Source organism: Oncorhynchus masou, chromosome 13, assembly GCF_036934945.1.
Source record: "Oncorhynchus masou masou isolate Uvic2021 chromosome 13, UVic_Omas_1.1, whole genome shotgun sequence".
Classification (NCBI taxonomy): domain Eukaryota; kingdom Metazoa; phylum Chordata; class Actinopteri; order Salmoniformes; family Salmonidae; genus Oncorhynchus; species Oncorhynchus masou.
This window is the reverse complement of record NC_088224.1, coordinates 81,352,438-81,365,477: the sequence shown is the minus strand read 5'-3', so window position 1 is coordinate 81,365,477 and position 13,040 is coordinate 81,352,438.

Sequence of the window (13,040 nt, the reverse complement as noted above, 5' to 3'; positions counted from 1 at the left end):
AAGCCACAACTGTGCAATCAATCTGTTAATACCTGTATATCAGAACATACTGGTGTAAACTATGTAGAAGTAACATGTCGTTATGGTAAAGATTTATCTCTCAGGCAAATAGTAAATCACAGAAACATGACGTTGAACTTTCACCACCGCTTGACAGTCTGACACATACAGTTTGTATTTCTATTTATTATGGATCCCCATTAGTTCCTGCCAAGGCAGCAGCTTCTCTTCCTAGGGTTTATTATGGATCCCCATTAGTTCCTGCCAAGGCAGCAGCTTCTCTTCCTAGGGTTTATTATGGATCCCCATTAGTTCCTGCCAAGGCAGCAGCTTCTCTTCCTAGGGTTTATTATGGATCCCCATTAGTTCCTGCCAAGGCAGCAGCTTCTCTTCCTAGGGTCCAAACACATTAAGACACTTACATTACACATAAAACAAAATATATAACAGTACATCATGTGACATTATTACACCACAACATATCTACAATACAAAATGTATATACCCCCATACAACAATATTACAACGTACGTTGGTGTAGAGAGCGTGTGCTAGCGTGTGTCTACGTGTGTCTGTTCCCGTGTGTGTGTCTGTTCCTGAGTGTGTGTCTCTTCACTGTCCCCGCTGTCCCTTAAGGTGTATTTGTATCTGTTTTTTAAAATCGGATTCTTCTACTTGAATCAGTTACCTGATGTGGAATAGAGTTCCATGTAGTCATGGCTCTATGTAGTAATGTGCACCTCCCATAGTCTGTTCTGGACTTGGGGACTGTGAAGAGACCTCTGGTGGTATGTCTTGTGGGGTGGGTGTCAGAGCTGTGTGCTAGCAGTTTAAATAGACACCTCAGTGCATTCAGCATGTCACCACTTCTTACAAAAACAAGTTGTGATGAAGTCACAGGCATATCATTCATGTTAGCGCCACATGTACACTGTTGACAGTGCTGATTAGAAGGTTATTATGGCCAGACTTCTGCCCATCTTAGCTACTGTGGTATCAATGTGTTTTGACCATGACAGATTACAATCCAGGTTTACTCCAGGCAGTTTAGTCACCTCAAATGGCTCAATTTACACATTATTAATTACAATATTTAGTTGAGGTCTAGGGTTTAGTGAATGATTTGTCCCAAATACAATGCTTTTAGTTTTTGAAATATTTAGGACTAAGGACCAATTTTGAAACTAACTGCAGCTCTTTGTTAAGTGTTGCAGTAATTTCAGTTGCTGTAGTAGCTTACATGTATAGTGTTAAGTCATCCACATGCATAGACACACTGGCTTTAGTCAAAGCCAGTGGCATGTCGTTAGTAAAAATTGGAAAAAGAAAGGTGCCTAGACAGCTGCCCTGGGGAATTCCTAATTCTACCTGGATTATGTTAGAGAGGCTTCCATTAATGAACAGCCTCTGTGTTCTGTTAGACAGATAACTCTTTATCCACAATATAGCAGGGGTTGTAAAGCCATAACACATACGTTTTCCAGCAGCAGACTATGATTGAAAATATCAAAAGCCGCACTGAAATCTAACAAAACAGCCCCCACAATCTTTCTATCATCAATTTCACTTGTTTAAGTGCTGTGCTTGATGAATGTCCTTCCCTATACGCATGCTGAAAGTCTGTTGGCAATTTGTTTACTGTAAAATAGCATTGTATCTAGTCAAGCACAATTCTTTCCAAAAGTTTACTAAGGGTTTGTAACAGCCTGATTGGTCGGCTATTTGAGCCAGGCTTTGCTATTCTTAGGTAGAGGAATGGCTTTTGCTTCCCTCCATGCCTGAGGGCACACACTTTCTAATAGGCTTAAATGAAGAAATGGCAAGGAGATACACAAGATATGCTGAAGGTCTAAGGCCTCAGGCAGAGGGTTCTAACCCTGACATAGAGAGAGATGGAGAGAGTTATGGACAGGGATTCAGTAGGGAGTGGATGTGAAATACTAAATGTAGTCCTGTTATCTCTCAGGACACAGAGCAGAAAGCTTCACAGTGACTGTCAGACTCTATCTCTCTCTCCTCCATGGACAACTCTCTGGTCTCCCAGCTCTCTGTGTCACAACCCAAGAAGGCTATCCATCTGGGCTCCAGCCCGGTCAAAATACAGTAAACATGCACAAGTACACAGCACAAACAAGCCAAAAAAGTTTTTTAAAAATGCAACATCACATTGAGTAAACACCAGAGAAGAGGGATACATAAAGGAAAGGATGCACAGCAGAGAGAACGAAAAGACAAACAGCTCAGTGAAGACATTCCTCCCCTCACCATGAAGACAAAAAGACAGGGTCTCTTCAGAGAGGACACAACTGCAAGCTAAACAAATCTGTTTCTGTTTTGTTATTCAGGGAGTACCCTCATGCATGATGCCACTGCGAAGAACTGGGAGAAAGAGAGAGAGAGAAAGCAGACAGGAAAGAGAGGGAGAGAGGGAGAGGACAGTGAGAGAGAGAGAGTGAGAGGGTAGCGAGAGGGAGAGAGAAGGAGAGGATAGAGAGAGGGAGAGGATAGAGAGAGAGAGAGAGAGAGAGAGAGAGAGAGAGAGAGAGAGAGGGGGGGGGAGGGGGAGGATAGAGAGAGGGAGAGAGGGAGTAACTGGGAGAGAGGGAGTAAGGGAGAGGATAGAGAGAGTGAGAGGGAGAGAGAGGGGGAGAGGATAAAAAGAGAAAGGGGGGAGAGGATAGAGAGAGGGAGAGAATAGAGAGGGGGAGAGGGAGAGAGGATAGAGAGGGAGAGGATAGAGAGAGGGAGAGAGGGGGACACCACAGTGAGGTTAGGAGCACAATAGGGTGATAAACAGGCTGTTGCTTTTCCGCTTGCCTGCGCAGACTGAATCCCCCTCTCCCAGGGTCTTTTAATGGGGCTCACATTAGCTTCTGTTTAGCATCAGCACCCACATGGCCTGTGGAGAATGATTCAAATAAGCCTGCTATCATGGAAGGTCCTGGAAACAACAACAACACACAGTCAGTCTCCTGTTATTGTGGCCAGGCTACAGGCCCTGTCATTCCTTTATCATCTGTATTTGTTTATTCATAAGACTTTTGTGTCCCACTAAGGAGAGATTTAGTTCCACGCATCAGGAATACAATTGTGCATAGCGCAGTGTGAGTTATGAATACTACGAGACACTGCCGGGTACTGAATAAAGGTGTTCAACAATACAGATTGATATGCTCCACATCTCCACTCTGACTGTACTCTAGTCCATGGTAGCCACTTTGTATGTTGTCATGCATGGCTGCACTGGCAGAACAGGCTGACAAGAAACAACCATGTCTCCTCTGACTCTCCCTGGGTCTCTCTCTCCTCTCTTTGTCATGTTACAGCTTGCTGAATGGCCGACGCCCTGCTCCTGTCTCCTCTCTCTCTCCCACATAGAGAAGCATGGTGGCAGAAACAAGTAGCATTGTGTTTTCATGCTTAATTGGCTTAATCGGTTTAGTGGCTGGAGAGGTTTTAATGAAAGAGAGAGAGAGGGAGAGCAGTAACTGAGCAAAGGATGCTTTTTGTCTTCACCTCTATTGGGCCCTCGTCACAATGGCCTCCTCAGCCAATCAGAGCATGGCAAGCTGCTGGACAAGAACCTGACCAGCAGTGGAGCTCTATAAGAAAAACAAACCCAGTTTCCTCATGGTGAATGATGTCACAACGTTGGTCATTTCCCTCTTAGTTACATTGATGCTTCATCAATTACCGGTGTTCTGTTCTTTTCAGTACTTTGTAACAGTCAAGTAATTTGTTATTACTAAATATGCTGACACATAGAAACAGGTTGCTGTAGCAGCAACACCAAATTGCTGTTTTTTTGTCAGGCAAAATGTTCTTTAACGTCTGCCAGCAACTCATTATTTTATAATCTCACTATAAAGATGGATTTTACAGCACATTGGGCGAAAGAATAGATTAGCTTTGGAAGCCTGTGATTAAGCTTAGCATTGTTATTCATTTTACCAGATTGTCAGAAAAATGTAAAGACAATTTAGGAAACGTTGACATCTTAAATCTGTGACAAAAGAGCTGAGTTTCCTGCCAGGCCAGCAGACTGAAAGGAATAGAGGGAGAAGGAGAGAGAAAGAGAAAGCGAGAGTGAGAGAGATTATAGCCATGTGATGAGGAAGAGGGGGTGGGGGAGAAGGTTGGAAGAGGAGGAAAGAGAGAGAGAGAGAGAGAGAACATCCTGGCCTAAATCACACGAACAATAACCCCAGACACTAAGGAACACAAAGCTTTTACTATCTCCTACTGGAATATACAAGGTCTGAGGTCATCTGTCTTTGGCTTAAAGAGCAGGAACCCAGACTTCATCAAAGAAATTGGAAATACAGACATTGTCATCCTACAAGAAACATGGTATAAAGGGGACGGACCCACTAGGTTACAGAGAGCTGGTGGTCCCATCCACCAAACTACCTGGTGTGAAACAGGGAAGAGACTCAGTGGGTATGTTAATTTGGTATAGAGCAGACCTAACCCACTCTATTAAATTAGTCAAAACAGGAAGATTTTACATCTGGCTAAAAATGAATTAAGGAAATGATCTCAACGGAGAAACGTTTCCTCATGTGTGCTACCTACAGTACCAGTCAAAATGCTTGTACTCATTCAAGGGTTGTTCTCTATTTTTACTGTTTTCTATATTGTAGAATAATAGTGAAGACATCAAAACTATAAAATAACATATACGGAATCATGTAGTAAACAAAAAAGTGTTACAAAAATCTTAATATATTTTACATTTGAGATTCTTCAAAGTAGCCACCCTTTGACTTGATGACATCTTTGCACACTCTTAGCATTTGGAGACAAAAATGGAGACAAATTTGACCCCAATAACTCCCGGGGGATATGTGTCAACAGCAACCTTGGGAAAATCCTCTGCATTATCATTAACAGCCGACTCGTACATATCATCAGTGAAAACAATGTACTGAGCAAATGTCAAATTGGCTTTTTACCAAATTATCATACGACAGACCACGTATTCTAATTGAACACCCTAATTGACAAACAAATAAACCAAAACAAAGGCAAAGTCTTCACATGCTTTGTTGATTTCAAAAAAGCTTTCGACTCAATTTGGCATGAGGGTCTGCTATTCAAATTGATGGAAAGTGGTGTTGGGGGAAAAACATAGGACGTTATAAAATATATGTACACAAAACAAAAGTGTGGAGTTAAAATTGGCAAAGAACACACATTTCTTTCCACAGGGCCGGGGGTGAGACAGGGATGCAGCTTAAGCCCCACCCTCTTCAATATGTATATACAGTATATACGAATTAGTGAGGGCACTAGAACAGTCTGCAGCATCCAGCCTACTAGAATCTGAAGTCCAAGAGGGCCTACAGCAGCACCTAGATCTTCTGCACAAATTCGGGTAGACCTGGGCCCTGAAAGTAAATCTCAGTAAGAAAAAAATAATGGTCATCCAAAGAAGGTCCAATTGCCAGAACCACGATTACAAATTCCATCTAGACACCATTGCCCAAGAGCACACAAAAAACTATATATACCTCGGCCTAAACATGAGTGCCACAGGTAACTTCCACAAAGCTGTGAACGATCTGAGAGGGCCTTCTATGCCATCAAAAGGAACTTAAAATTCGACATACCAATTAGGATCCGGCTAAAAATCAGTTATAGAACCTATTGCCCTTTATGGTTGTGATGTCTGGTGTCCACTCACCAACCAAGAATTCACAAAATGGGACAAACACCAAATTGAGACTGCTTGCAGAATTCTGCAAAAAATATCCGCTGTGTACAACGTAAAACACCAAATAATGCATGCAGAGTAGAATTAGTCCGATATGGGCAAATGATCAAAATCCAGAAAATAGCTGTTAAATCCTACAACAACCTGAAAGGAAGCGATTCCCAAACCTGCCATAATATAGAGATGAACCTGCAGAAGAGTCCCCTAAACAAGCTGGTCCTGGGGCTCTGTTCACAAACATAAACAGACCCCAAAGAGCCCCAGGACAGCAACGCAATTACACCCAACCAAACCATGAGAAAACAAAAAGATAATTAATTGACACATTGGATAGAATTTACAAAACAACTGAGCAAACTAAAATGCTATTTGGCCCTAAACAGAGAGTACTCAGAGGCAGAATACCTGACCACTGTGCCTGACCCAAAACTAAGCAAATATTTGATTATGTACAGACTCAGTGAGCATAGCCTTGCAATTGAGAATGGCTGCCGAAGGCAGACATGGCTCCCAAGAGAAAACAGGCTATGTGCACACTGCCAACAAAATGAGTTGGATAGCTGATAGCTGCACTTCCTAACCTCTTTCCAAATGTAATGTATGACCATATTAGAGACACACATTTCCTTCAGATTACACAGACCCACAAAGAATTAAGGAAAAAAACATTTGATAGACTCCCAGGTCTATTTTGTGAAATACCACAGTGTGCAATCACAGCAGCAAGATTTGTGACCTGTTGCCACGAGAAAAGGACAACCAGTGAAGAACAAACACCAGTGTAAATACAAACTATATTAATGTTGATTTATTTTCCCTTTTGTACATTAACTAATTGCACATCATTACAACACTGTATACAGTTGATGTCAGAAGTTGACAAATAAAACTTGTTTTTCAACCACTCCACACATTTCTTGTCAACAAACTATAGTTTTGGCAAGTCAGTTAGGACATCTACTTTGGACATGACACAAACAATCTTTCCAACAATTGTTTACAGACAGATTATTTCACTTACAATTCACTGTATCACAATTCCAGTGGGTCAGAAGTTTACATACATTAAGTTGACTGTGCCTTTAAACAGCTTGGAAAATTCCAGAAATGATGTCATGGCTTTAGAAGCTTCTGATAGGCTAATTGTATCTACATCACATCTATCAAAGGGTGGTGTACCTGTTGGTGTATTTCAAGGCCTACCTTCAAACTCAGTGCCTCTTTGCTTGACATCATGGGAAAATAAAAAGAAATCAGCCAAGACCTCAGAAAAATAATTGTAGACCTCCACAAGTCTGGTTCATCATTGGGAGCAATTTCCAAACGCCTGAAGGTACCACGTTCATTTGTACAAACAATAGTGCACAAGTATAAACACCATGGGACCACACAGCCGTCATACCGCTCAGGAAGGAGATGCGTTCTGTCTCCTAGAGATGAACGTACTTTGGTGCGAAAAGTGCAAATCAATCCCAGAACAACAGCAAAGAACCTTGTGAAAATGCTGGAATGAACAGGTACAAAAGTATCTATATCCACAGTAAAACGAGTCCTATATTGACATAACATGAAAGGCCGCTCAGCAAGGAAGAAGCCACTGCTCCAAAACCGCCATTGAAAAGCCAGACTACTGTTTGCAACTGCACATGGGGACAAAGATCATAATTTTTGGAGAAATGTCCCCTGGTCTGATGAAACAAAAATAGAACTGTTTGGCCATAATGACCATCGTTATGTTTGGAGGAAAAAGGGGGAGCCTTGCAAGCTGAAGAATACCATCCCAACCGTGAAGCAAGGGGGTGGCAGCATCATGTTGTGGGGGTGCTTTGCTGCAGGAGTGACTGGTGCACAAAATAGATGGCTTCATGAGGCAGGAAAATGATGTGGATGTATTGAAGCAACATCTCAAGACCAGTCAGGAAGTTACAGCTTAGTCGCAAATGGGTCTTCCAAATGGACAATGACCACAAGCATACTTCCAAAGTTGTGGCGAAATGGCTTAAGGACAACAAAGTCAAGGTATTGGAGTGGCCATCATAAAGCCCTGACCTCAATCCTATAGAAATTTTGTGGGCAGTACTGAAAAAGCATGTGCGAGCAAGGAGGCCTACAAACCTGACTCAGTTACACCAGCTCTGTCAGGAGGAATGGGCCAAAATTCACCCAACTTATTGTGGGAAGCTTGTGGAAGGCTACCCAAAATGTTTCACCCAAGTTCAACAATTTAAAGTCAATGCTACCAAATACTAATTGAGTGTATGTAAACTTCTGAATCACTGGGAATGTGATGAAATAAATAAAAGCTGAAATAAGTAATTCTCTCAACTATTTTCTCAACTATCTGACATTTCACATAATTAAAATAAAGTGGTGATCCTAACTGACCTAAAATAGGGGATTTTTACTAGGATTAAATGTATTTAGCTAAGGTGTATGCAAACTTTTGACTTCCACTGTATACACATAATATGACATTTGAAATGTCTTTATTATTTTGGAACTTTTGTGAGTGTAATGTTTACTGTTCATTTTTGATTATTTATTTCACTTTTGTATATTATCTATTTTACTTGCTTTTTCAATGTAAACATGTGTTTCCCATGCCAATAAAGCCCCTTAAATTGTACTGAAATTGAATTGAAAGGCCATGTGGTGAGGGAGGAAGAGAGGGACAAGGAGAATGGGCAGTAAAAGGGGAGGAGGAGGAGAAGGGAGAGGAGGGGAAGGGGGAGGAGGAGAAGGGAGAGGAGGAGAAGGGGGAGGAGGAGAAGGGAGAGGAGGGGAAGGGGGAGGAGGAGAAGGGAGAGGAGGAGAAGGGGGAGGAGGAGAAGGGAGAGGAGGAGAAGGGAGAGGAGGAGAAGGAGGAGAAGGGAGAGGAGGAGAAGGGGGAGGAGGAGAAGGGAGAGGAGGAGAAGGGGGAGGAGGAGAAGGGAGAGGAGGAGAAGGGAGAGGAGGAGAAGGGGGAGGAGGAGAAGGGAGAGGAGGAGAAGGAGGAGAAGGGAGAGGAGGAGAAAGGGGAGGAGGAGAAGGGAGAGGAGGAGAAGGGGGAGGAGGAGAAGGGAGAGGAGGAGAAGGTGGAGGAGGAGAAGGGAGAGGAGGAGAAGGGGGAGGAGGAGAAGGGAGAGGAGGAGAAGGGAGGGGAGGAGAAGGGGGGGAGGAGAAGGGAGAGGAGGAGAAGGGGGAGGAGGAGAAGGGAGAGGAGGAAAAGGGGGAGGAGGAGAAGGGAGAGGAGGAAAAGGGGAGGAGGAGAAGGGAGAGGAGGAGAAGGGGAGGAGGAGAAGGGGAGGAGGAGAAGGGAGAGGAGGAAAAGTCAATTATTCAGACAAAACTCCATAATTTCATGATAAGGTTGTCAGGGTAGCCTCCACCCTGGTGTGAGGGCGCAGAGTGTGTGTGTGTGTGTGTGTGTGTGTGCAAACAATGCTAGTGCTCAATGAGGTTATTCCTCTGCTATTGCTGATTCATGCTCTACCTGTTCTGTGTGTGCAGAAATGAAGCTATGCAGTACACTTTTTAAATTCAGCGTGGGTGTTCAATCAACTAGCCTTGATAAGAGATACTAAAATGTTGTGAGTGCGGCGGCATAGACGTTGCTTGTCAAGGTCAATTGGATAAAGACATGTTCTCAATGTGTCCACTAGGAGGACAGACCTAATATTACCCACTGGGCACACACACTGGTTGTATCAACGTTGCTTCCACGTAATTTCAATAAAATTATGTAGAGCCAAAGTGAAATAGACATTGAATTGACGTCTGTGCCCAGTGGGTACCTTTTGATTAATGCCCTTCAGCTACCTCCAGTCATAATGAATGGATAGGGACACATTATCCTCCAAATGACCAAGGAACTCAAATGTGTACCTTGATCTTTTGAGAGCTAAAGCAAATATTCAAACCACTCACTTTGTTTCCTTATGGTGTTTGTTTTCTCATGGTTTCATAAAAAAATCTATGTCTCTTCCATTATATAAAACAAAATGACATCAATAACCTATGACCTATGCTACCACAGTAAGAGAAATGAAAGCAACATTTTATTTTTGTGATTTTACATGTGATTTTATACTGCTCCTTGAAAGTTTCCAATTGCATACTTATAATATCATTGTTCAGTGGTTGAAGGAATGGTTTGGGGGAAGGCTGGGACCAAGCACAGTGACTGATCTCTCTCTATGGACCCAGAGCAGAGAACAACGCAAACACAGTGCTTCATGCTAAAAGCATTCCCTCCATTTCTCAAATAGAACGCCTCTTCTCTCTCTCCCTGTTGCGATCAGCTGCCAAAACAAACTGGCGCTGTGATGAAAGTAATAAATATTATCGATGGGAGATCTGGTGCTGTTGACCTCAAACCACATGCCAATGTCCTGAGAACAGGTGCTACTCAGATTTATGGACTACCCCCTTCTCTGTCACACAGAGATCTGCTGAACACCAGCCAGTGACCAATGACACCCCTCTCCCAGGACTCCTACATCCCAAGAGCACTCAGACAGAGAACCATAGACATACAGTACAGTGTTCATCTGAGCCTAGCACAAGTCGTGCCCTGCGAGTCATACATACAGTATCCATTCAAATGAGTAACAGTTGTCCTAATCATGAAGCTAGCAGTTATGGGACTCATCTCTCCTGTAATGCTAGCTTTAAGGCAGAGGAGAGCTGAAGGGTGTGTGGGGACTCATAAACAGGCCCTTTTGACCAGGAGGCTAAGCAGACATGTGCTCCAACGGCTGGGACTTCAGACAAGTTACGTATACCAGGACTGGGGTCAATTCGAATTGAAGGCAGTCAATTCAAAAGTAAACTTAAATAACACATCACCATTTAAAAAAAAACTGCATTTATTTTGAATAACTTGGAGTAGAAGCGTTTTATTTATTTATTCAAATTGACCCCAGCCCTGGCTGATACACCCCGTACTCTCAGAGCTTTACTATGTCCTTTACCCTAGCTGTCACGGATTTCCTCCTCGTCTGAAGAGGTGTAGCAAGGGTCAGACCAATACGCAGTGTGGTAAGTGTCCATGTTTTAATAGAAAAGACTGAACATGACACTAATACAAAATAACAAAGTGAAATGGAAACGAAACAGTCCCGTGTGGCACAAACACTGACACAGGAAACAATCACCCACAAAATACCCAAAGAATATGGCTGCCTAAATATGGTTCCCAATCAGAGACAACGATAAACACCTGCCTCTAATTGAGAACCAATCTAGGCAACCATAGACTTACTTAAGAAAAGGCTAAGCTTGAGAGCAGGCGCATTATTTTCATTTTATTTGCGATTTTCAGAAATCGTTAACGTCGCGTCATGCTAATGAGCCTGAGGCTTTATTCACGATCCCGGATGGGGAGTATCAAGAGGATAAACACCTAGATGGAAACAACCCCACAAATCTACAAAAATACCCTAGACAGTACAAACACCCTATATGAGACAAAAACACACATATCAGACCCTGACCTAACCAAAATAATAAAGAAAACAAAGAATACTAAGGTCAGGGCGTGACAGTACCCCCCCCCCTACACACACACACACACACACACACACACAGGTGCAGACACCGGCCGCAAAAACCTCATCTAAAGGGGAGGGTCTGGGTGGGCCTCTTTCACTGTGGCGGCTCGGGTGCTGGACGTGGACCCCACTCCACCATAGTCTTAGTCCGCTTTTGTGGCCTCCTAGGAACGGCGACCCGCGTCGCCAACCTCGGACTGGCAAACCTACCAAAGGTCCCCAATGGACTGAGGGGCAGCTCCGCACTGAGGGGCAGCTCCGGACTGAAGGGTAGCTAAGGACTGAAGGGTAGCTAAGGACTGAAAGACGGCTCTGGCAGCTCCTGGCTGGCTGGCGGCTCAAGACAGACGGGAGACTCTGGCGGCTCAGGACAGACGGGAGACTCTGGCGGCTCAGGACAGACGGGAGACTCTGGCGGCTCAGGACAGACGGGAGACTCTGGCGGCTCAGGACAGACGGGAGACTCTGGCGGCTCAGGACAGACGGGAGACTCTGGCGGCGCTGGACAGGCGGGAGCACCTGTAGGCAAAAGACAGAGAGACAGCCTGGTGCGGGGGACTGCCACCGGAGGGCTGGTACGTGGAGATAGCACTGGGTAGACCGGACCGTGCAGGCGCACTGGAGCTCTTGAGCACCGAGCCTGCCCAACCTTACCTGGTTGGATGCTCCCCGTAGCCCGACCAGTGCGGCGAAGTGGAATAGGCCGCACTGGGCTGTGCTGGCGAACCGGGGACACCATGCGTAAGGCTGGTGCCATGTACGCCAGCCCGAGGAGACGCACTGGAGACGAAGTGCTTAAAGCTGGCTTCATGGCACCTGGCTCGATGCCCACTCTAGTCCGGCCTATACGAGGAGCTGGAATGTACCGCACCGGGCTATGCACACGCACTGGGGAAACTGTGCCCTCCACCGCATAACACAGTGCCTGCACGGTCCCTCTCTCTCTCCGGTAAGCACAGGAAGTTGGCGCAGGTCTCCTACCTGGCTTCGCCACACTCCCTGTGTGCCCCTCGCAAATACATTTTTGGGGCTGCCTCTTGGGCTTCCAGCCGCGCTGCCGTGCTGCCTCCTCATACCTGCCTTCGCTGCCTCCAGCTCTGCCTTGGGACGGCGATATTCACCCGGCTGTTCCCATGGTCCCTTGCCGTCTAATATCTCCTCCCAAGTCCAGGAGTCTTGTGTTCGCTGCTGCTGCCCATTACCATGCCGCTTGGTCCTTGGTTGGTGGGTGATTCTGTCATGGAGGTCCTCCTCCTCGTCTGAAGAGGTGTAGCAAGGGTCAGTCCAATACGCAGTGTGGTAAGTGTCCATGTTTTAATAGAAAAGACTGAACAGGACACTAATACACAATAACAAAGTGAAATGGAAACGAAACAGTCCTGTGTGGCACAAACACTGACACAGGAAACAATCACCCACAAAATACCCAAAGAATATGGCTGCCTAAATATGCTTCCCAATCAGAGACAACGATAAACACCTGCCTCTAATTGAGAACCAATCTAGGCAACCATAGACCTACATAAACACCTAGATGGAAACAACTTCATAAATCTACAAAAAAAACCTAGCCAGTAAAAACACCCTATATGAGACAAAAACACACATATCACCCATGTCACACCCTGACCTAACCAAAATAATAAAGAAAACAAAGAATACTAAGGTCAGGGCGTGACACTGGCTGATACACCCCGTCCTCTCAGAGCTTTACTATTTCCTTTACTGTCACATATACTGGCAGAGAGCTTTGAGTGCTATTTCTACATCCAACTTGTACAGCACTGTTTCCT